The sequence below is a fragment of the Arachis stenosperma genome, chromosome 2, assembly GCF_014773155.1.
Source record: "Arachis stenosperma cultivar V10309 chromosome 2, arast.V10309.gnm1.PFL2, whole genome shotgun sequence".
In the NCBI taxonomy this organism is placed as follows: Eukaryota; Viridiplantae; Streptophyta; class Magnoliopsida; order Fabales; family Fabaceae; genus Arachis; species Arachis stenosperma.
This window is the reverse complement of record NC_080378.1, coordinates 94,834,409-94,857,098: the sequence shown is the minus strand read 5'-3', so window position 1 is coordinate 94,857,098 and position 22,690 is coordinate 94,834,409. Positions and strand designations below refer to the sequence as shown.

The 22,690-nt window shown below is 39.4% G+C and overlaps 1 non-coding gene across 1 annotated transcript; it reads right to left on the bottom strand.

Annotated features, from left to right (window-relative positions):
* Positions 1–343: 343 nt before the first annotated feature.
* On the bottom strand, positions 344–452 carry LOC130964740 (small nucleolar RNA R71). Its single transcript, XR_009080816.1, has one exon. It is a non-coding gene; the product is annotated as a small nucleolar RNA R71 (small nucleolar RNA).
* Positions 453–22,690: the final 22,238 nt, after the last annotated feature.

The window sequence follows — 22,690 nt, the reverse complement described above, 5'->3', positions numbered from 1 at the left end:
TCCTACTGCAGATCTTTGTGAAAAAAATATTGTGGTGCCTCCTATAGCTGCAAACAACTTTGAACTAAAGCCACAGCTAGTCACTTTGGTGCAACAAAACTGTCAATATCATGGACTCCCTCAGAAAGATCCCAATCAGTTTATCTCTAATTTTCTTTAAATTTGTGATACTATGAAAACTAATGGGGTGAATCCTGAGGTGTACAAACTCATGCTCTTCCCATTTGCCTTGAAGGACAGAGCAAAATTGTGGCTAGATTCTCAACCCAAGGAGAATTTGGATACTTGGAATAAGGTTGTCACTGGGTTCCTAACTAAATTTTTCCCACCAAAGAAGCTGACTAAACTTAGGGTGGAGGTTCAGACTTTCAGACAAAAGAATGGTGAGACCCTCTATGAAGCTTGGGAGAGGTACAAGTTGCTGACTAGGCAATGTCCTCTGGACATATTCTCTAAATGGACCAAACTAGATATCTTTTATGAAGGCTTGTGTGAAATATCCAAGATGTGCTTAGATAATTCTGCAGGTGGTTCATTGCACATGAAGAAAACACCGGAGGAGACTATTGAGCTTATTGAGTTGGTTGCTAGCAACCAATATTTATACTCATCTAACAGAAATTCTGTGAACTCTGAGGCTCCTCAGAAGAAAGGTGTTATGGAAGTAAAAGCTCTTAATACTATCCTTGCTCAGAATAAAATTTTGAGTCAGTAGATGAATTTAATTACTCAACAGTTGAGTGGAATACAAGTTTCAGTTGTCAACACCCAGAATGCACCTCAAGAGGTCCCTTACGACATGACAGGTAATTTTATACAAAATGAAAATTATGATTATACTCATTCTACTTCTGAACAGGTAAATTACATGGGGAGGGGTCCTAGAAACCCCAATAATGATCCATACTCTAAGACATACAATCAGGGGTGGAGAAATCACCCAAATTTTGGGTGGAGGGACCAACCTCATAGATCTCAGAATTTCAACAATGATTCTCAGGGCAGTTTCCAACAGAACAATCATAATAACCGCCAATTTCAGTCTCATCAACAACAACCACCTCAGCAGGCAAATTCTCAACCCCAACAAGATTCTAATTGGGAGATGATGAGGAGTTTTATGTAGAAAACCAGAACTTCCATTAAAAATTTGGAGGTACAAATAGGCCAACTGAGCAAACAAATACCTGAGAGGTCCTCAAATACATTTCCTGGTGATACAGTGGTGAATCCAAGAGAGGAATGCAAGGTTATCATCTTGATAAGTGGACAAGTAGCAAGTATAGAAGCACAAGTTAATGAGGAGCCAATTGAAAAAGAAGCTCCAGAGGAGAAGAAGGAAGAAGTAAAGCACGCCCCTCCAAAGCGTGCGGACAACCCATTCCTGGACTCTCTTGACACTTATCCTACATTGCCAAAGGCTCCTGAGTAAAAGCCTAAAATGCCATATTCTCAGAGACTTCAAAAGGAGACCAAGAACAAGCAGTTTTTAAAGTTCTTGGAAGTCTTCAGAAAGCTGCAAATCAATATTCCTTTTGCTGAGGTTTTGGAGCAAATGCCTCTCTATGTCAAGTTCATGAAGGAGCTGTTGTCAAAGAAGAAGCCTTTAAGGGGAGGTGAGATAGTGGTCCTGACTAAGGAATGTAGTGCCATAATTCAGAATAACTTGCCAAGGAAGATGCCAGATCCAGGGAGCTTTCAAATTCCATGCACCATTAGAAGCATAACCTTTGAGAAAGCATTATGTGATCTGGGAGCAAGCATCAATTTAATGCCCTTGTCTGTGATGAAGAAGCTGCAAATCCAAGAGGCACAACCCACAAGGATAGCATTACAGATGGCAGACAAATCTATGAAGCCTGCATACGGATTAGTGGAGAATATCTTGGTCAAAGTGGGTAAGTTCTTCCTCCCAGCAGATTTTGTGATTCTTGACACAGGGGAGGATGAGAATGCCTCTATAATTCAAGGAAGACCATTCCTAGCCACTAGAAGAGCTATGATTGATGTGGAAGAAGGTGAATTAGTGCTTAGAGTGCATAATGAGCAACTAGTCTTTCATGTCTTCAAAGATATACATTCAGTAGGTGAAGAAGAGAGGTACATGCAGACTAAACTTATTGATCCAAACCTTCAAGAACCCCCTGATGATGCACAACAGAATCTGCAGCTCAAACCTCCTTTGGTGACAATCAATAAAATTCCTCCTGACATCAAACCTAAGTTTGGTGTCGGGAATGCATCATCCACCAAGGAGGAGGTTCCCAAAAAGAAGAAAGTACCCAGAGGATAGAGAAACAAAAAGATCCGCACTGAAGGTTTCTCCGCAGGAATGAAAGTGGTGTTGACTAGCAATCCAGTGTGGATTTATACAGTAAACAGAATCCTCTCTCTTGAGCATATTGAGCTACTTTATGGAGACACAGGAAAGAAGTTCCAAGTAAGGGATGAAGAGCTGAGCCCCTATGATCCTCTTCCTTAGAGGAGCTGACCGTCAAGCTAGTGACGGTAAAGAAGCACTTGTCGGGAGGCAACCCGATAATTTTGTATCCTTAGTTATTTTTTGTAGTTGTGGTTTTCTTATTTATTTGATTTTTATTGAGTTTTTACTTTTTTCTTTTGTTTTACGTATGTTTTGATCATGCAGCTATTTTAGAATAGGAACCGAACACTTCAAAAAAAATTTTCCTATCTCCAAGTTCAGCGTGGGAGAGTTGAAAAAAAAATAAAAAGATAATATATATTTTAATTATTTTAACCTCTCTTGTTCTTTTATCATTTTATTCTTCTTTTATCATAATATTTGTTTTTACTCCTCTGTATGTCTTTTTATGTCTTTATCTGTTTTCAGTTCTTCTTTGCTTGAGGACAAGCAAATTTTTAAGTTTGGTGTTGTCTTTTCGCTTTTTGGATTTTCTGTTTATTTTAATAGCACCAAAGGGAGGAAAATCATCTTCACAGAGAAGCACAACCAGAAGAATAAGATGGCCACTAGGATAACTGAGGTGGTTGAGTTCCTTTCATTCTATATTTCCTCCCGTTCTTATTATGTTATATTCCTGTTTTCTGTTTATTTTGTTATTGCATGATCAGTTATATTTTCAATTCCTAGGTTCTAATTTAATTTATTGTCTATTTTATTATTTGATTTGCTTTAATGTTGAAAGGTGTCTCATATATTACCCACTAAGCTTGAAAAAGAAAAGAAAAAAATGTAGTGCATGAGAAATTGAGTTTAATTTTAAGAGTAGTCTCATTTATCCAAATGTGGTGGTATTCTCTGCGACTCTGAATGCATGACATGAACAGTGCATATTTAAATTTGAATTAAAGAATGTTGATGTACAAGGAATAGGAATTTAGAAAACTATTATGAATTCTCTGCAATAAGTGAAAATTTAATCCTTGAAGCAGAAGAAACAGCAAAAGAAAAATAAAAGCAAGGTCCAAGGCTCTGAGCATCAATGATTAGGAAGGTCAGACATGATTAAAAGCTCAAAGAGTTGTTTCCCTTGTTATATGCTTGTGATGTGATTGTGTCAAGTAATCCTTGAGACATAACACCAAGAGTCGAGATCAAATGCATTTAACAGAGTATGCCAAAGGCTTTAAGCACCACTGTCTGGGACTAACTGAAAGGAAAATCAGAACTTAAAGAGAGTTTTCCAGTTAAGTGCTTGTGGTGTTTTTGTGTCAAGTGAAGTTTGAGACAAAACATTTAAAGTCACGGCTAGGCTCAAGGTGCAAAGCACCAAAGAAAAGAGAATCAAAGGAAATTTGATGTGTTCAAGGATTAAATTGAAGTACAAAAGATTAGAGAATTCATAATATTATCCGGATTCTAATTCCGACTGACAGTGACATCCTTCTGATTCAAAGGAGAGTGAGATGCCAAAACTATTCAGGATTACAGTTGTAAACCCCACTATAAGAAGATACATGAGCTTAATTGGACTCTCATTCTCATGCAAATTCACATCCTATGCCTATATTAGTTTGGTTGCTTGAGGACAAGCAACAATTCAAGTTTAGTGTTGTGATGCGTGAGCATCTTTCCTATCTTTTCCTAGTGAATTTGCATTTAATTTGTTGAGTTTAATAAAGAATTAATTATCTTTTAGCCAAGGTTATGAAAACTGGACCGGTCATCAAACCGCTCTAGTCACTAGTTTACTGGTTTACTGGTCCAATCGGTCTAACCAGTGGTTCAACCAGAAAAACCGATTTAGAATAGAATAATAAATAAATGATAAATAAACATCCTAAAATATAATTATAGTCTAATATAAATCTTAAAATATCTTCGAAATTTAAAACACTACATAAAATATCATCAACCAAATACATATGATCTTATAAAAAATCCAAACTCAAAAGTTAAATAATAAAAAAGCATATCTAATCACATAACATAATGTGAAGAGGCAACACAACTACACAAGAGATTAACACAATGGTCTGTTCAAGCTTGCATAACATCCTGAAAAGTAGTACCTTTTCATGGATCTAAACACATACACACACAAATAATTATTAATTCAATTTAACAACACTGCCTAATAATTTTCTATAACTTAGTCCATATTTTTCAGTTATTTTGAGAACAGCCTTTTTTGTGTAACCTCCAATTATCACGTAAAAGAATCTTTGCCCATATGATATATAAAAGTTCAAGAGTTTCAAATCAACAAAAATAAATACCTTAACATTCCCATATATCCAAATCAAAAAAACAAGACACAAGCCAAAGATTCAGTTGGCAAGATCACAGTCACAAAATGAAGATGCTGAAATTCAAGTTTCTTCAAACTCTTCTGTTGATTTCCGTGCCAAACACACCATAGTAGAAAACAACATAGAACAATCTAAAAAAATATACATAGTCCACATGGAGAAGTCCACCATGCCAGCAAGTTTCAATGATCACCACAATTGGTTTGAATCACAATCAGTATCAGAATCAACAGAGATGCTATACACCTACAAGCATGTAGTCCATGGCTTCTCAACAAGGCTGACTAATAAAGAAGCAGAAGCGCTCTCGAAGCAACCAGGAATCCTTTCGCTCATACTGGAGAGCAAATACGAGCTTCACACAACAAGAACACCATACTTCCTTGGATTGGATCTAACTTTTGCTAGTTTGGATAGATTTAGCACCCATGTACCTGCCTCTATGGCAGAGAGTGAGTTAATTATTGGAGTAGTAGACAATGGTATATGGCCTACAACACAATGAAAAATAAAAAAATCCTCAACAAGTCCATATCTAAATTCTGCCTACAGCATTCAACAATATTGCAACAAACAAATTAGGAGCCATCAGAACCAGTAAAACACTATCAGCAACTGGTAAAAAAAATTTTAATACATACAGATTTTCACCATACATACAGAACCATACAATCAGAACCATATATACAAATTTGTAAATTTGTAAAATTTTCACCATTAGCAACCAGCAAATACAAGACAGAACCAAAAGAAGAATTGAAGATCCAACCTTCAGAACCAAACTTGAAACAAAGACCGAAGCAGACTTGAAGTAGATTTGAAGAAAAATGGAACAAAAATTAAAGAAGAAGACCAAACCCTCAGTGAAGATGAAGACGAGAAGCCACTAACCTGGGTTCGTGTTGAGAAGCCAGCGAGGATGAAGAGCCGAAGAGGACCTGCCATGTTACTGGGTCAGGCGGTGACGATGGAGGACCTAGGTTAGGTGGCAACGATGGAGGAAGAAGCGGCGTTGCTGAGGACCTGGGATGGCGGCAGCGGCGCTGAGGACCTGGGTTAGGCGGCGACGATGGATGTCTAGGTGGCTAGGGTTTCTTCGATTCAGATTTCAGAGTTCTCCACTCTCCAGTACATGAATGAATGAAATCTGAATGGTTGGGAGAAGATGGGGGGTTGGGAATGACATGGAAGGCTGGAATCCTAGATCCGTTGTTTTTTTTTTTACAAACTAAAAACGGCGTCGTTTTAAGCAAACCGGCCGGTTACCGGTCCGGTCCAACCGACCGGTTTTGGGCCAGTTTGACGATTTTCTACCGGTTCTCTTTTGAGCGGTTATAGGGAGAGGACCGGACCGCTTGCATCATCGATTCCCAGTTGAACCGGTTCGACCGGCCGGTCCGGTCCGATTTTTAGAACCTTGCTTTTAGCCACTATGGATGCTACTTTGAGTTGTATGGAATTCTGTTTATTTCAGGTAGCATTCAGCTGGATTTGATAGAGTTTCCGTAGAAAAAGAGAAGAAGGCGAATGATGCTGTCAACCCTGACCTCTCTACATTCAAACCTGAAAAACTCGAGCTACAGAGGTCCAGTAGACATGATTCTAGTGGCGTTGGAAAGCTAACTTCCAGAGCTTTCCAACGATATATAATAGTTTATACTTCTTTTCCATAAAATCTGCTAAGGCTGCGCCCAACTTGAGATTTCTCAAGTTAGCGCAAGAAACAACAACAACACGCAACTTAAGCTCTCCTTCAAGTAAGGCGCACTCCCATCTCAAGTAAGGCACATTACCTCCTCTTCAGTTCAAGTTAGGCGCCTTGTGTGGTGAACAGCATGAAGTTAGGCGTGGATCCTAATGAAGCCAAGTGGTCCCCACGTTACAAGGCGCGGATTGTTAATTAATTCTGATTTAAATTTAAATTTTATTTTTAAAATAGAAAAAGATGTTATTTTAATTTTAGAAAATAGATTTTAAATTAATTAGGATGAGATATAAAAAGAAGAAACTTTTCTTCTGGAGATTGTTCCATCCCATCCCAAAAATTCACAGTTTACAGAATCCTAGTTTCCACTCTTTTTCATGAGCAACTAAACCTCCACTGTTAAGGTTAGGAGCTCTATCTATTGTATGGATTGATTCTGTTCTTTGTTTCTTCTATTTTAATTTATGTACTAATTTATATTTCAAGAATTGTTTTCGTTCTTTATTTTATGAAATTGGATGGAACGGAAGTATGAACCTCTTTCTAATTGAGTTCTTGTATAACTTGGAAAAGCTCTTTACTTGAATAACAACTTGAAAACATATTCTCCTAAATTTTTAATTATCTGGATTTAACGGGATACGTGACATATAATCTTCTTATATTTGGGTAATTAGGATTTCTATGGCATATAACTAGAATTGAACTTCACCCTCTAATTGGAATTAATTGACCAAGGAATTGGCAATTGATAAATTTTAGAGGAGACTAAAAAGGTCTAAGGAATTAGGGTTTAGTCATATATAGTTTGCCAGGAATTAAATCTTGCATGATTAAAATAAATTAATGAGAAGAGTTAATCTGGAAAAATAGATAACTCTGAAGCCCTAACTGCTTTCTCCATCTTTTATTCCCAACTTATTTATTGCCTGTCTTCTGATCTTCTGAGTTTCCTGTTTAATTCTTTTTGAACTCTCAAACACCTGTTTCTGTTTGTCTAACTAAGTAAATAAATCAACCATTGTTGCTTAGTCCATCAATCCTCGTGGGATCGATCCTCATTCACCTGAGGTACTACTTGGTACGACCCGGTGCACTTGCCGGTTAGTTTGTAGTTGTAAATTTCGCACCACTCACTTCCAGCCCTACCTATGAGAACTAGCTTTGAAACAAAATATAAGCCTACGATAAACAAAGAGATCTGGTCTTATGATGTAATGATATCAGCCCCTACCCCGGGGAAGGCAAGCTAGCTCCCAACTAGGAAGGACCATACCAAGTCAAGCCGTGATCAGAAAAGGAGCATACAAATTAGAATGGCTTAACAGTACAGAGCTACCAAAGTCAGGGAACACCGCGAACATATGATGCTACTATCCTTAAGCGAACCACTTGTACTTGGTAACTTGGTATTTTTATTGTATTTTTAAGTCTAGCATTTTTCTTAAAATGAACTCTTTTTATCCAAAACTGCGGGAGATTTTAACAAGGCCCTCACGTTGAAACCACGATCTGTCATGGAAGGGACAATTGCTTCCTTCCCGATGTTCTCCCCGCTACTCCCCTCAGCCGGCCTTTTTCGTTTCTTATCCGACTCAGGAATGGGGATCTCCTCGACTTCGTCATCCCCCTTAGCCACCTTGGCAATAATGACTTCCTAAGAGACCATATACGAACTAGGATGGGAAGCCTCTTGAGGATTAAAAGGAGACACCTCATCACTACCATCTCCCGAGTTGCGAAGGAAAGTCACCTTCAGCCAAGAAAGAGTAGTTTCCCCACTAGCCATCTTAATTGTAAAACACAAATGAAAACACGTAAGTTACAAGCTCGAGAATTTAACACTACAAAGAGAAACAATGCAGTAATAAAAGAACTATCGACATGAGATCTACCTGCCCCTTATCCCCCATGACATCCCAAGGATTCAAATGCCTATCTCCGAAGATTGCCAACAAAACATCGACTATATCTTTGTTCTCGAGAGATAATCCTTCATAGGTTCTCGAGAGACGCTTCCCTTCCAATGTCAGGCAAAAAGGGTGATGACCCCGCGCAAGGCAAACTTTGAAATACTTCTCTTTAAAGCCGTGAAAGGAATATTCAAACAACCCAAAAACTTGGTGTTTGGCTAAGCACGAAATGGAACATAACCTTTTTTTATACTTCCCCTCCTTAATCGGAATCTTACAGAGGAAGAAGTACAAGAAAACTTTAACTTGGACAGGAATCTCGAGGAACTCACATACCAACTCGAAAGTCCAGATTGTTGCCCAGCTATTCGAATGCAATTGGGATGGCGTCACTGAACATCTGTTGAAAGGGCTTGGACAAACTCTGAAAAAGGATATCGCACCCCCAATTTCGTGAACATGGGTTCATAAACCCACATCCAATCGGTAACTCGCCAGGGGGGTTCGGGTTAATATAACAAACCTGCTTATTCTCCTTGGAAAGCACCAATTCATACTACGCTCCGCCTCACTGCCCCCACATTTTGTGTCGTTGTCACACAATTTTGAAGATCCTCCTCCATCATCCAAGAAGCTGATACATCGGATATAACCTAATGATAACGATTGAAAACACCTCCGCCGAAAAAATAAGTACCCTGGCACCCTGGTCGGGCCTCTTTCTCGCCATACCTATAATAAAAAGGGCACCACTGTCACCCCACTCCTCGAAAACTCAAATCATGTAGAAATTCTATAACCAACTCACTATACTCTAACTGCGCTAAAGCAGTGGCCCCCTCCACCTACCACTATCTCATGGAGGAAAAATCACCTACTACCATCACACAGAAAAAGAATCAAAGGACAAATTCGCCTGATACAATTGCCACATACCATGGAAATAGCAACCTAAAGGAGTGACACACCAAACAACCAAGTCTAACAAAAAAAATACAGATTACAGAAAACACTAAAACAACAAAGCAAAAAAAAGAGGGAAACAGAGACAGACATGTTTGAAAGAACGAGGAAAAGTGTCGATCGAATGGAGCCGCTGATGCCACGAGCAGAAACGGTTAACAAAACTTGGAAGAACAGAAATGCAGTGCTGAGGAAGAGCAAAAGAGAAATGCAACACAGAGGAAGAGCAAAAGAAAAATGTAATGCAAAAGAAGATAAGAAAATAGAAGAAAGGGCCTAACATGGGGCAAAAAAAGAGAAATCAGAAACGAAGGAAAAAAATCGAAAAAGTGCGAAAGCCTCTCTCTCTTCATTAAGGGAAATTAATGGTGCCTTGAAAACTGCAAAACAATCATCTCATCGAGAAGCACAATAGACGAACACGAAGCCACTCCCTCAATTGACCTCACAAGATTAAGGCAAGCTAAACCTTTAGCATTGAAACCCCTAATCAACGAGCCCTCATTATCTAGGGGCAACTGTTACAGACCCGACATCTCGGGTCCCATGGGCCCTCTATAACCCGGTCTGTCCGGGGCAATCCTAGATCCCGACAAACTCGCTAGGCTCTTAGATAGTGGGACCCCCTTATCTCAAGATAAGATAATTTATGCCATCTATAAAAGGAGAGCTCAACTGCTCTCCCAAGTATGATCGCCTTTCACTCTAAACACTTACCCCCTATTTCTCTAGATCTCTGACTTGGGCGTCGAAGTACCTTTGCAGGTTCCACCTGGTCTTGCCATCTTGCTGGACCAACGAGTAACAGATCTACCTTCATCAAGAACAAGTAACTCTCTGAACCTTCAGGTATCGTCCTGTACAAATGTTTGTTACAACGTTGCAATAACAACATTATAATGTTCATTTAATGGGTTTAATAGATTATACAAGTGATAATATTTTACTGATCTTTCTTTAAAAAGATACGGTCTCTCCTTATTGATACCAGTATCATTTCATAAATTGTATCCAATGCAAGCTTGAATTTTAAATTAGTTTGTAGAAGTCAAAAGTGATACCAAAAATTAATCCCATTAGAATTGCTCTAAAATCTCCATTATTGATGAGCGGATAATTTGTACGCTTTTTGGCATTGTTTTTAGTATGTTTTTAGTATATTTTAGTTAGTTTTTAGTATATTTTTATTAGTTTTTATTTAAAATTCACTTTTCTGGACTTTACTATGAGTTTGTGTGTTTTTCTGTGATTTCAGGTATTTTCTGGCTGAAATTGAGGGACCTGAGCAAAAATCTGATTCAGAGACTGAAAAGGGCTGCAGATGCTATTGGATTCTGACCTCCCTACACTCGAAGTGGATTTTCTGGAGCTACAGAAGCCCAATTCGAGCGCTCTCAACGGCGTTGAAAAGTAGACATTCTGGGCTTTCCAGCAATATATGATAGTTCATACTTTGCCCAAGATTTGATGGCCCAAACCGGCGTTCAAAGTCACCTTCAGAATTCCCAGCGTTAAACGCCGGAACTGGCACCAAAGTGGGAGTTAAACGCCCAAACTGGCACAAAAGCTGGCGTTTAACTCCAAGAGAAGTCTCTACACGAAAATGCTTCATTGCTCAGCCCAAGCACACACCAAGGGGGCCCGGAAGTGGATTTTTATGTCATTTACTCATCTTTGTAATTCTTAAGCTACTAGTTCCCTATAAGTAGGACCTTTTACTATTGTATTTTCATCTTGGTTCTTCTGGTTCCCTCTTTGGGACCGAAGCCAATGATCACTCTTGTTCTTATGTATTTTCAACGGTGGAGTTTCTACACACCATAGATTAAGGTGTGGAGCTCTGCTGCACCTCGAGTATTAATGCAATTACTATTGTTCTTCTATTCAATTCAGCTTGTTCTTGTTCCAAGATATCACTTGTTCTTCAACTTGATGAATGTGATGATCCGTGACACTCATCATCATTCTCACCTATAAACGTGTGACTGACAACCACCTCCGTTCTACCTTAGATTGGGTGGATATCTCTTGGATTCCTGATACACGACGCATGGTTGTTGCTCGCCTGACAAACGAGCGCTCGCCTGACAACCGAGCCATCCATTCCGTGAGATCAGAGTCTTCGTGGTATAAGCTAGAACTGATGGCGGCATTCAAGAGAATCCGGAAGGTCTAAACCTTGTCTGTGGTATTCTGAGTAGGATTCAATGATTGAATGACTGTGACGAGCTTCAAACTCACGATTGTGGGGCATTAGTGACAGACGCAAAAGAATCACTGGATTCTATTCCGACATGATCGAGAACCGACAGCTGGATAGCCGTGCCGTGACAGGGTGCGTTGAACATTTCCACTGAGAGGATGGGAGGTAGCCACTGACAACGGTGAAACCCTTGCATACAGCTTGCCATGGAAAGGAGTAAGAAGGATTGGATGAAGACAGTAGGAAAGCAGAGAGACGGAAGGGACAAAGCATCTCCATTCGCTTATCTGAAATTCTCACCAATGAATTGCATAAGTATCTCTATCTTTATCTTTATGTTTTATTCATCATCTATACCCATTTGAGTCTGCCTGACTGAGATTTACAAGGTGATCATAGCTTGCTTCATACCAACAATCTCTGTGGGATCGACCCTTACTCGCGTAAGGTTTATTACTTGGACGACCCAGTACACTTGCTGGTTAGTTGTGCGAAGTTGTGATAAAGAGTTGAGATTGCAATTGTGCGTACCATGTTGATGGCGCCATTGATGATCACAATTTCATGCACCAAGTTTTTGGCGCCGTTGCCGGGGATTGTTTCGAGTATGGACAACTGACGGTTCATCTTGTTGCTTAGATTAGGTATTTATCTTCAGAGTTCTTAAGAATGAATTCTAGTGTTTCAAGGTGATGTTCTTATCATCACCAAAGCTGATTGATTCTCATCAATTTAGCTCTTGAATGCAATGTCCTGCTGAAGCTTGGCTATCCATGTCTAATTCCTTTAGACTAAAGCTTTAGACTAACATTGCATGATTCCTGGAATTCTCATTAAGAATTTTGATACCTTTATTTTCTTTTCCACTTAATTTTCGAAAAATCCAAAAAAATTACAAAATCATAAAAACCAAAAATATTTTTATGTTTCTTGTTTGAGTCCAGTGTCTCATTTTAAGTTTGGTGTCTTGCATGCATTGTTTATTTGATCTTGGTTCTATTCTCAAGTCAATAATACAGGGAACTGAAGATTCAGTACATGCAGCAGAGAAATTATACAAGAAAAAGCTAGGCGTTTAAAACGCCCAGTAAAGAAGGCAGACTGGCGTTTAAACGCCAGCCAGGGTGCCTGGTTGGGCGTTTAACGCCCAAAAGGGTAGTGCATTGGGCGTTAAACGCCAGAATGTGCACCATTCTGGGCGTTTAACGCCAGGATGGCACAAGAGGGAAGATTTTGTTTTCAAATCAATTTTTTTTAAAGTTTTTCAAAATCAAATCTTTTTCAAATCATATCTTTTCAATCAAATCAATTTCTTTCCATTTTCAAAAATACTTGCTATCAATTAATGATTTGATTCAACATTTCAAGTAAGTTGCATTTTCTGTTGAGAAAGGTTTAATGTTTGAATCATATCTTTTCTTGTTAGCCAAGTCATTAATTTTTAAAATCAAATCTTTTCAAATTATATCTTCTCAATCACATCTTTCTAAAACCATAACTTTTCAATCATATATTTTTAATCACATCTTTTTCAAAATAGTTTTCAATCATAACTTTTTAATTTCTAATTTCAAATCTTTTTCAAAAATCACTTGATTTCTTTTTCACTCCTGGTTTTCGAAAATCAATTAGTGTTTTTCAAAATATTTTTAAAATCTTTTACTTAATTTTCGAAAAAAAAATCTCTTCCCCTCTTCTCACATCCTTCTATTTATGGAGTACTACTCCTCCTCAATGCACAATTCGAACTCTATCTCACTAAGTTCGAATTCTTCTACCTCTTCCTTCAATTTTTCTGTTCCTCTGACACCTCAAGGAATCTCTATACTGTGACATAGAGGATTTCACATTTTCTTGTTCTCTTCTCTTTCATATGAGCAGGAGCAAAGACAAAGGCATTCTTGTTGAGGCTGATCTTGAACCTGAAAGGACCTTGAAGTGAAAGCTAAGAGAAGCTAAGGCACAACTCTCTGTAGAGGACCTAACAGAAATCTTCAAAGAAGAAGAACCCATGGCAGCCGAAAACAACAACAATGCCAACAATGCAAGGAAGGTGCTGGGTGACTTCACTGCACCTACTCCCGACTTCTATGGGAGAAGCATCTCTATCCCTGCCATTGGAGCAAACAACTTTGAGCTTAAGCCTCAATTAGTTTCTCTAATGCAACAGAATTGCAAGTTCCATGGACTTCCACTAGAAGATCCTCATTAGTTTTTAGCTGAATTCTTGTAAATCTGTGACACTGTCAAGACTAATAGGGTTGACCCTGAGGTCTACAGACTTATGCTATTCCCTTTTGCTGTAAGAGACAGAGCTAGAATATGGTTGGACTCACAACCTAAAGAAAGCCTGAACTCTTGGGAAAAGCTAGTCAATGCCTTCTTGGCAAAGTTCTTTCCACCTCAAAAATTGAGTAAGCTTAGAGTGGAAGTCCAAACCTTCAGACAGAAGGAAGGTGAATCCCTCTATGAAGCTTGGGAAAGATACAAACAATTGATCAGAAAATATCCTTCTGACATGTTTTCTTAATGGAGCATCATAGGTATTTTCTATGATGGTCTGTCTGAGCTATCCAAGATGTCTTTGGATAGCTCTGCTGGAGGATCTCTTCATCTAAAGAAGACGCCTACAGAAGCTCAAGAACTCATTGAAATGGTTGCAAATAACCAGTTCATGTACACTTCTGAAAGGAATCCTGTGAATAATGGGACAAATCAGAAGAAAGAAGTTCTTGAGATCGATACTCTGAATGCCATACTGGCTCAAAACAAAATATTGACTCAGCAAGTCAATTTAATTTCTCAAAGTCTGTCTGGAATGCAACATGCACAGGGCAGTACTAAGGATGCTTCATCTGAAGAAGAAGCTTATGATCCTGAGAACCCTTCAATGGAAGAGGTGAATTACATAGGAGAACCCTATGGAAACACCTATAATTCTTCATGGAGAAATCATCCAAATCTCTCATGGAAGGATCAACAGAGACCTCAACAAGGTTTCAACAACAATAATGGTGGAAGAAATAGGTTTAGCAATGGCAAGCCTTTTCCATCATCTTCTCAGCAACAGACAGAGAATTCTAAGCAGAACCACTCTGACTTAGCAACCATGGTCTCTAATCTAATCAAAACCACTCAAAGTTTCATGAATGAAACAAGGTCCTCCATTAGAAACTTGGAGGCACAAGTGGGACAGCTGAGTAAGAAAATTACTGAACTCCCTCCTAATACTCTTCCAAGCAATACAGAAGAAAATCCAAAAGGAGAGTGCAAGGCCATCAACATGGCCGAATTTGGAGAGGAGGAAGAGGCAGTGAACGCCACTGAGGAAGACCTCAATGGACGTCCACTGGCCTCCAATGAGTTCCCTAATGAGGAACCATGGGAATCTGAGGCTCACACTGAGACCATAGAGATTCCATTGGATTTACTTCTGCCATTCATGAGCTCTAATGAGTATTCTTCCTCTGAAGAGGATGAGTATGTCACTGAAGAGCAAGTTGCTAAATACCTTGGAGCAATCATGAAGCTAAATGACAAGTTATTTGGTAATGAGACTTGGGAGGATGAACCTCCTTTGCTCACCAAAGAAATGGATGACTTGTCTAGGCAGAAATTACCTCAAAAGAGACAAGATCCTGGGAAGTTTTCAATACCTTGTACCATAGGCACCATGACCTTCAAGAAGGCTCTGTGTGACTTAGGATCAAGTGTAAACCTCATGCCTCTCTCTGTAATGGAGAAGCTAGGAATCTTTGAGGTACAAGCTGCAAGAATCTCACTAGAGATGGCAGACAATTCAAGAAAACAAGCTTATGGGCTAGTAGAGGATGTTCTGGTGAAGATTGAAGACCATTACATCCCTGCTGATTTCATAGTCCTAGAGACTGGGAAGTGCATGGATGAATCCATCATCCTTGGCAGACCCTTCCTAACTACAGCAAAGGCTGTGATTGATGCGGACAGAGGTGAATTGATCATTCAAGTGAATGAAGAATCCTTTGTGTTTAAGGCTCAAGGATATCCCTCTGTCACCATGGAGAGGAAGCATGAAGAGCTTCTCTCAAAACAGAGTCAAACAGAGCCCCCACAGTCAAACTCTAAGTTTGGTGTTGGGAGGCCACAACCAAATTCTAAGTTTGGTGTTGAACCCCCACATTCAAACTCTAAGTTTGGTGTTGGGAGGTTCCAACATTGCTCTGAGTATCTGTGAGGCTCCATGAGAGCCCTCTGTCAAGCTACTGACATTAAAGAAGTGCTTGTTGGGAGGCAACCCAATGTTATATTTTATCTATTTTTCTTTGCTATTTTATGTTTTCTGTAGGTTGATGATCATGAGAAGTCACAAAATCAATTGAAAAAGCAAAAACAGAATGAAAAATAGAAAGAAAAACAGCACACCCTGGAGGAGAATTTGCTGGCGTTCAAACGCCAGTAAGGGTAGCAGTTGGGCGTTTAACGCCCAGTCTGGCACCATTCTGGGCGTTTAACGCCAGAAAAGGGCACCAGACTGGCGTTAAACACCAGAAAAGGGCAAGAACTTGGCGTTAAACGCCAGAAATGGGCACCAGCCCGGCGTTTAACGCCAGAATTGGCAAAGGGGTGCATTTTTGCACGCCACTTGGTGCAGGGTTGAATTTTCCTTGACACCTCAGGATCTGTGGGCCCCACAGGATCCCCACCAACCCCACCACCCTCTTTCTTCTTCACCCATTCACCAATCACCTCAATACCTCTTCCCCAAAAACCCCTCACCTATCAAATCCCATCTTTCTCTTCACCACTCACATCCATCCTTCATAAAACCCCACCTACCTCACCATTCAAATTTAAACCACTTTCCCTCCCAAACCCACCCTCCCATAGCCGAGCCCTACCCCTCTCTCCACCCTTATATAAACCCATCTTCACTCCCTCATTTTCACACACCCTAAACACTACTTCTCCCCTTTGGCCGAACCACAAAGCCATCTCCATCTCCTCTATTTTCTTCTTTTTCTACTCTCTTCTTTCTTCTTTTTCTCGAGGACGAGCAAACCTTTTAAGTTTGGTGTGGTAAAAGCATTGCTTTTTATTTTTCCATAACCATTTATGGCATCCAAGGCCGGAGAAACCTCTAGAAAGAGGAAAGGGAAGGCAAAAGCTTCCTCCTCCGAGTCATGGGAGATGGAGAGATTCATCTCAAGGGTGCATCAAGACCACTTCTATGAAGTTGTGGCCTTGAAGAAGGTGATCCCCGAGGTCCCTTTCAAACTCAAAAAGAGTGAATATCCGGAGATCCGACATGAGATCCGAAGAAGAGGTTGGGAAGTTCTTACCAACCCCATTCAACAAGTCGGAATCTTAATGGTTCAAGAGTTCTATGCCAATGCATGGATCACCAAGAACCATAATCAAAGTGTGAACCCGGACCCAAAGAATTGGCTTACAATGGTTCGGGGGAAATACTTAGATTTTAGTCCGGAAAATGTAAGGTTGGCATTCAACTTGCCCATGATGCAAGGAGATGAACACCCTTACACTAGAAGGGTCAACTTTGATCAAAGGTTGGACCAAGTCCTCACAGTCATTTGTGAAGAGGGCGCCCAATGGAAGAGATTCAAGAGGGAAGCCGGTTCAATTGAGAAGGCATGACCTCAAGCCCGTGGCTAGGGGATGGTTGGAGTTTATCCAATGCTCAATCATTCCCACTAGCAACTGGTCCGAAGTTACTCTAGACCGGGCCATCATGATCCATAGTATCATGATTGGAGAAGAAGTAGAAGTTCATGAGGTTATAGCCTAAGAACTCTATAAGGTGGCGGACAAGTCCTCTACCTTGGCAAGGTTAGCCTTTCCTCATCTCATTTGTCACCTCTGTTTTTCAGTAGGAGTTGACATAGAAGGAGACATCCTCATTGATGAGGACAAGCCCATCACTAAGAAAAGGATGGAGCAAACAAGAGACCCCTCTCATCATGAAATCCCTGAGATGCCTCAAGGGATGCACTTTCCTCCACAAAACTATTGGGAGCAACTGAACACCTCCCTAGGAGAACTGAGTTCCAACATGGGACAACTAAGGGTGGAGCACCAAGAACATTCCATCCTCCTCCATGAAATTAAAGAAGATCAAGGAATCATGAGAGAGGAGCAACAAAGGCAAGGAAGAGATATTGAGGAGCTCAAGCACTCCATAAGACCTTCAAGAGGAAGAACAAGCCGCCATCACTAAGGTGGACCCGTTCTTTAAATCTCCTTGTCCTTCATTTCCCTGTTTTTCGAATTTCTATGCTTATGTTTATCTATGTTTGTGTCTTATGATCATTAGTGTCTATGCCTTAAAGTTATGAATGTCCTATGAATCCATCACCTTTCTTAAAATGAAAAATGTTCTTAATTGAAAAAGAGAAGAATTGCATGAATTTCAGATTTTATAACAGATTAATTATTTTGATGTGGTGGCAATACTTTTGTCTTCTGAATGTATGCTTAAACAGTGCATATGTCTTTTGAATTTGTGGTTCATGAATGTTAAAGTTGTTGGCTCTTGAAAGAATGATAAAAAAGGAGACATGTTACTGCGGATCTGAAAAATCATAAAAATGATTCTTGAAGCAAGAAAAAGCAGTGAATACAAAAAAAAACGAAAAAAAAAGAAGGGAGAAAGAGAAAAAGAAAGAAAAAGAAAGAAATAAAGTTGTGATCCAAAGCAAAAAGAGTGTGCTTAAGAACCCTGGACACCTCTAATTGGGGACTCTAGCAAAGCTGAGTCATAATCTGAAAAGGTTCACCCAATTATGTGTCTGTGGCATGTATGTATCCGGTGGTAATACTGGAAGACAGAGTGCTTTGGGCCACGGCCAAGACTCAATAAGTAGCTGTGTTCAAGAATCATCATACTTAACTAGGAGAATCAATAACACTATCTGGATTCTGAGTTCCTAAAGAAGCCAATCATTCTGAATTTCAAAGGATAAAGTGAGATGCCAAAACTGTTCAGAGGCAAAAAGCTAAAAGCCCCGCTCATCTAATTAATACTGAACTTCATAGATGTTTTTGGAGTTCATTGCATATTCTCTTCTCTTTATCTTATTTGATTTTCAGTTGCTTGGGGACAAGCAACAATTTAAGTTTGGTGTTGTGATGAGCGGATAATTTGTACGCTTTTTGGCATTGTTTTTAGTATGTTTTTAGTATATTTTAGTTAGTTTTTAGTATATTTTTATTAGTTTTTATTTAAAATTCACTTTTCTGGACTTTACTATGAGTTTGTGTGTTTTTCTGTGATTTCAGGTATTTTCTGGCTGAAATTGAGGGACCTGAGCAAAAATCTGATTCAGAGACTAAAAAGGGCTGCAGATGCTATTGGATTCTGACCTCCCTGCACTCGAAGTGGATTTTCTGGAGCTATAGAAGCCCAATTGGCGCTCTCTCAACGACGTTGGAAAGTAGACATTCTGGGCTTTCTAGCAATATATAATAGTCCATACTTTGCCCAAGATTTGATGGCCCAAACCGGCGTTCAAAGTCACCTTCAGAATTCCCAGCGTTAAACACCGGAACTGGCACCAAAGTGGGAGTTAAACGCCCAAACTGGCACAAAAGCTGGCGTTTAACTCCAAGAGAAGTCTCTACACGAAAATGCTTCATTGCTCAGCCCAAGCACACACCAAGGGGGCCCGGAAGTGGATTTTTATGTCATTTACTCATCTTTGTAATTCTTAAGCTACTAGTTCCCTATAAGTAGGACCTTTTACTATTGTATTTTCATCTTGGTTCTTCTGGTTCCCTCTTTGGGACCGAAGCCAATGATCACTCTTGTTCTTATGTATTTTCAACGGTGGAGTTTCTACACACCATAGATTAAGGTGTGGAGCTCTGCTGCACCTCGAGTATTAATGCAATTACTATTGTTCTTCTATTCAATTCAGCTTGTTCTTGTTCCAAGATATCACTTGTTCTTCAACTTGATGAATGTGATGATCCGTGACACTCATCATCATTCTCACCTATAAACGTGTGACTGACAACCACCTCCATTCTACCTTAGATTGGGTGGATATCTCTTGGATTCCTGATACACGACGCATGGTTGTTGCTCGCCTGACAAACGAGCGCTCGCCTGACAACCGAGCCATCCATTCCGTGAGATCAGAGTCTTCGTGGTATAAGCTAGAACTGATGGCGGCATTCAAGAGAATCCGGAAGGTCTAAACCTTGTCTGTGGTATTCTGAGTAGGATTCAATGATTGAATGACTGTGACGAGCTTCAAACTCACGATTGTGGGGCATTAGTGACAGACGCAAAAGAATCACTGGATTCTATTCCGACATGATCGAGAACCGACAGCTGGATAGCCGTGCCGTGACAGGGTGCGTTGAACATTTCCACTGAGAGGATGGGAGGTAGCCACTGACAACGGTGAAACCCTTGCATACAGCTTGCCATGGAAAGGAGTAAGAAGGATTGGATGAAGACAGTAGGAAAGTGATGAGCGGATAATTTGTACGCTTTTTGGCATTGTTTTTAGTATGTTTTTAGTATATTTGGTTTAGTTTTTAGTATATTTTTATTAGTTTTTAGTTAAAATTCACTTTTCTGGACTTTACTATGAGTTTGTGTGTTTTTCTGTGATTTCAGGTATTTTCTGGCTGAAATTGAGGGACCTGAGCAAAAATCTGATTCAGAGACTGAAAAGGACTGCAGATGCTGTTGGATTCTGACCTTCCTGCACTCAAAGTGGATTTTCTAGAGCTACAGAAGCCCAATTGGCTTGCTCTCAACGGCATTGGAAAGTAGACATCCTGGGCTTTCCAGCAATATATGATAGTCCATACTTTGCCCAAGATTTGATGGCTCAAACCGGCGTTCAAAGTCACCTTCAGAAATTCCAGCGTTAAACGCCGGAACTGGCAACAAAATGGGAGTTAAACGCCCAAACTGGCATAAAAGCTGGCGTTTAACTCCAAGAAGAGTCTCTACACGAAAATGCTTCATTGCTCAGCCCAAGCACACACCAAGTGGGCCCGGAAGTGGATTTTTATGTCATTTACTTATCTCTGTAAACCTTAGGCTACTAGTTCTCTATAAGTAGGACCTTTTACTATTGTATTTAGATATTTTGGTTCTTCTGGTTCCCTCTCTGGGGCCGAAACCAATGATCACTTTTGTTCTTATGTATTTTCAACGGTGGAGTTTCTACACACCATAGATTAAGGTGTGGAGCTTTGCTGTACCTCGAGTATTAATGCAATTACTATTGTTCTTCTATTCAATTCCGCTTGTTCTTGTTCTAAGATATTCATTTGCACCCAAGAACATGATGAATGTGATGATTATGTGACACTCATCATCATTCTCACCTATGAACGAGTGCCTGACAACCACTTCTGTTCTACAAGCAAACAAGGCTCTAATGTTTATCTCTTGGATTTCTTAACCGGAATCTTCGTGGTATAGGCAAGAACTGATGGCGGCATTCAAGAGAATCCGGAAGGTCTAACCTTGTCTGTGGTATTCTGAGTAGGATTCAATGATTGAATGACTGTGACGTGCTTCAAACTCCTGAGGGCGGGGCGTTAGTGACAGACGCAAAAGAATCACTGGATTCTATTCCGGCCTGATCGAGAACCGACAGATGGATAGCCGTGCCGTGACAGGGTGCGTTGAACATTTCCACTGAGAGGATGGGAGGTAGCCACTGACAACGGTGAAACCCTTGCATAAGCTTGCCATGGAAAGGAGTAAGAAGGATTGGATGAAGACAGTAAGAAAGCAGAGAGACGGAAGGGAAGGCATCTTCATACGCTTATCTGAAGTTCCTACCAATGAATTACATAAGTATCTCTATCTTTATCTTTATGTTTTATTCGTATATCACTATATCCATTTGAGTCTGCCTGACTAAGATTTACAAGGTGACCATAGCTTGCTTCATACCAAGAATCTCCGTGGGATCGACCCTTACTCGCGTAACGTTTATTACTTGGACGACCCAGTGCACTTGCTGGTTAGTTGTGCGAAGTTGTGTTTATGCCATGGTATTGAACACCAAGTTTTTGGATTTATTACGGGGGATTATTTGAGTTGTGAAAAGTATTGATCACAATTTCGTGCACCAGAAAGCAGAGAGACGGAAGGGACAAAGCATCTCCATTCGCTTATCTGAAATTCTCACCAATGAATTGCATAAGTATCTCTATCTTTATCTTTATGTTTTATTCATCATCTATACCCATTTGAGTCTACCTGACTGAGATTTACAAGGTGACCATAGCTTGCTTCATACCAACAATCTCTGTGGGATCAACCCTTACTCGCGTAAGGTTTATTACTTGGACGACCCAGTACACTTGCTGGTTAGTTGTGCGAAGTTATGATAAAGAGTTGAGATTGCAATTGTGCGTACCATGTTGATGGCGCCATTGATGATCACAATTTCGTGCACCAATTATCACAAATTAAGGGGCATAAAATTAAAAGCACTGAATACATGGACAAAGTTTTCTTCGTCAAATAGATAGATAGTCAGAACAGAAGAAGAATGTTAGAGAGCTAGCGTAATTTATTTTTTTATCAATAATTAACTATCAATATTTAAAAATGTGGGCTAAAAGTATGTTATTGAATTATTAAACTAAAAGAATTAAATTGATGACTAAAAATATTGACAGAAAATAATAAACTCTGCTAGCTCTTGAGCTTTTCTCATGCCAAAATGCTGCCAATAATTAGATATATTCGAAATAACGCACTAAGACAGACAAACAATATATCAAGGTGGAGTAGTGGCAAGTTACTTTTTTCTTTTGGGTCACATTAATGTTGTTTGGTCCCGTTTTTAAAATATATTTTTAATTTTTTGAAATATTATTTTAAGAGCTTTTCAAGAAGTAAAAAAATATTTCTCTTTTTCTAAAAGTTGTTTTGTCACTCTCATTTATCAAAAAATATTTTTGTTCACTTGCAAAATAAAGAGATTATTATATTATCCTTTTCAATTTTGGTCTTTAAAAAATGTTTTTTGTTTTTGCTAAAAATACTGGTCCTTTACTACTATTTTCACGCAATTCTTCATTTGTAACACCTATTGCATATGTCTATGCGAGGTTTTTTATCACTATTATTCTATTTTTACTATTAAATTTGTATTTTATGTTGTGTGTAGCATGATATCACATTTTTAATTC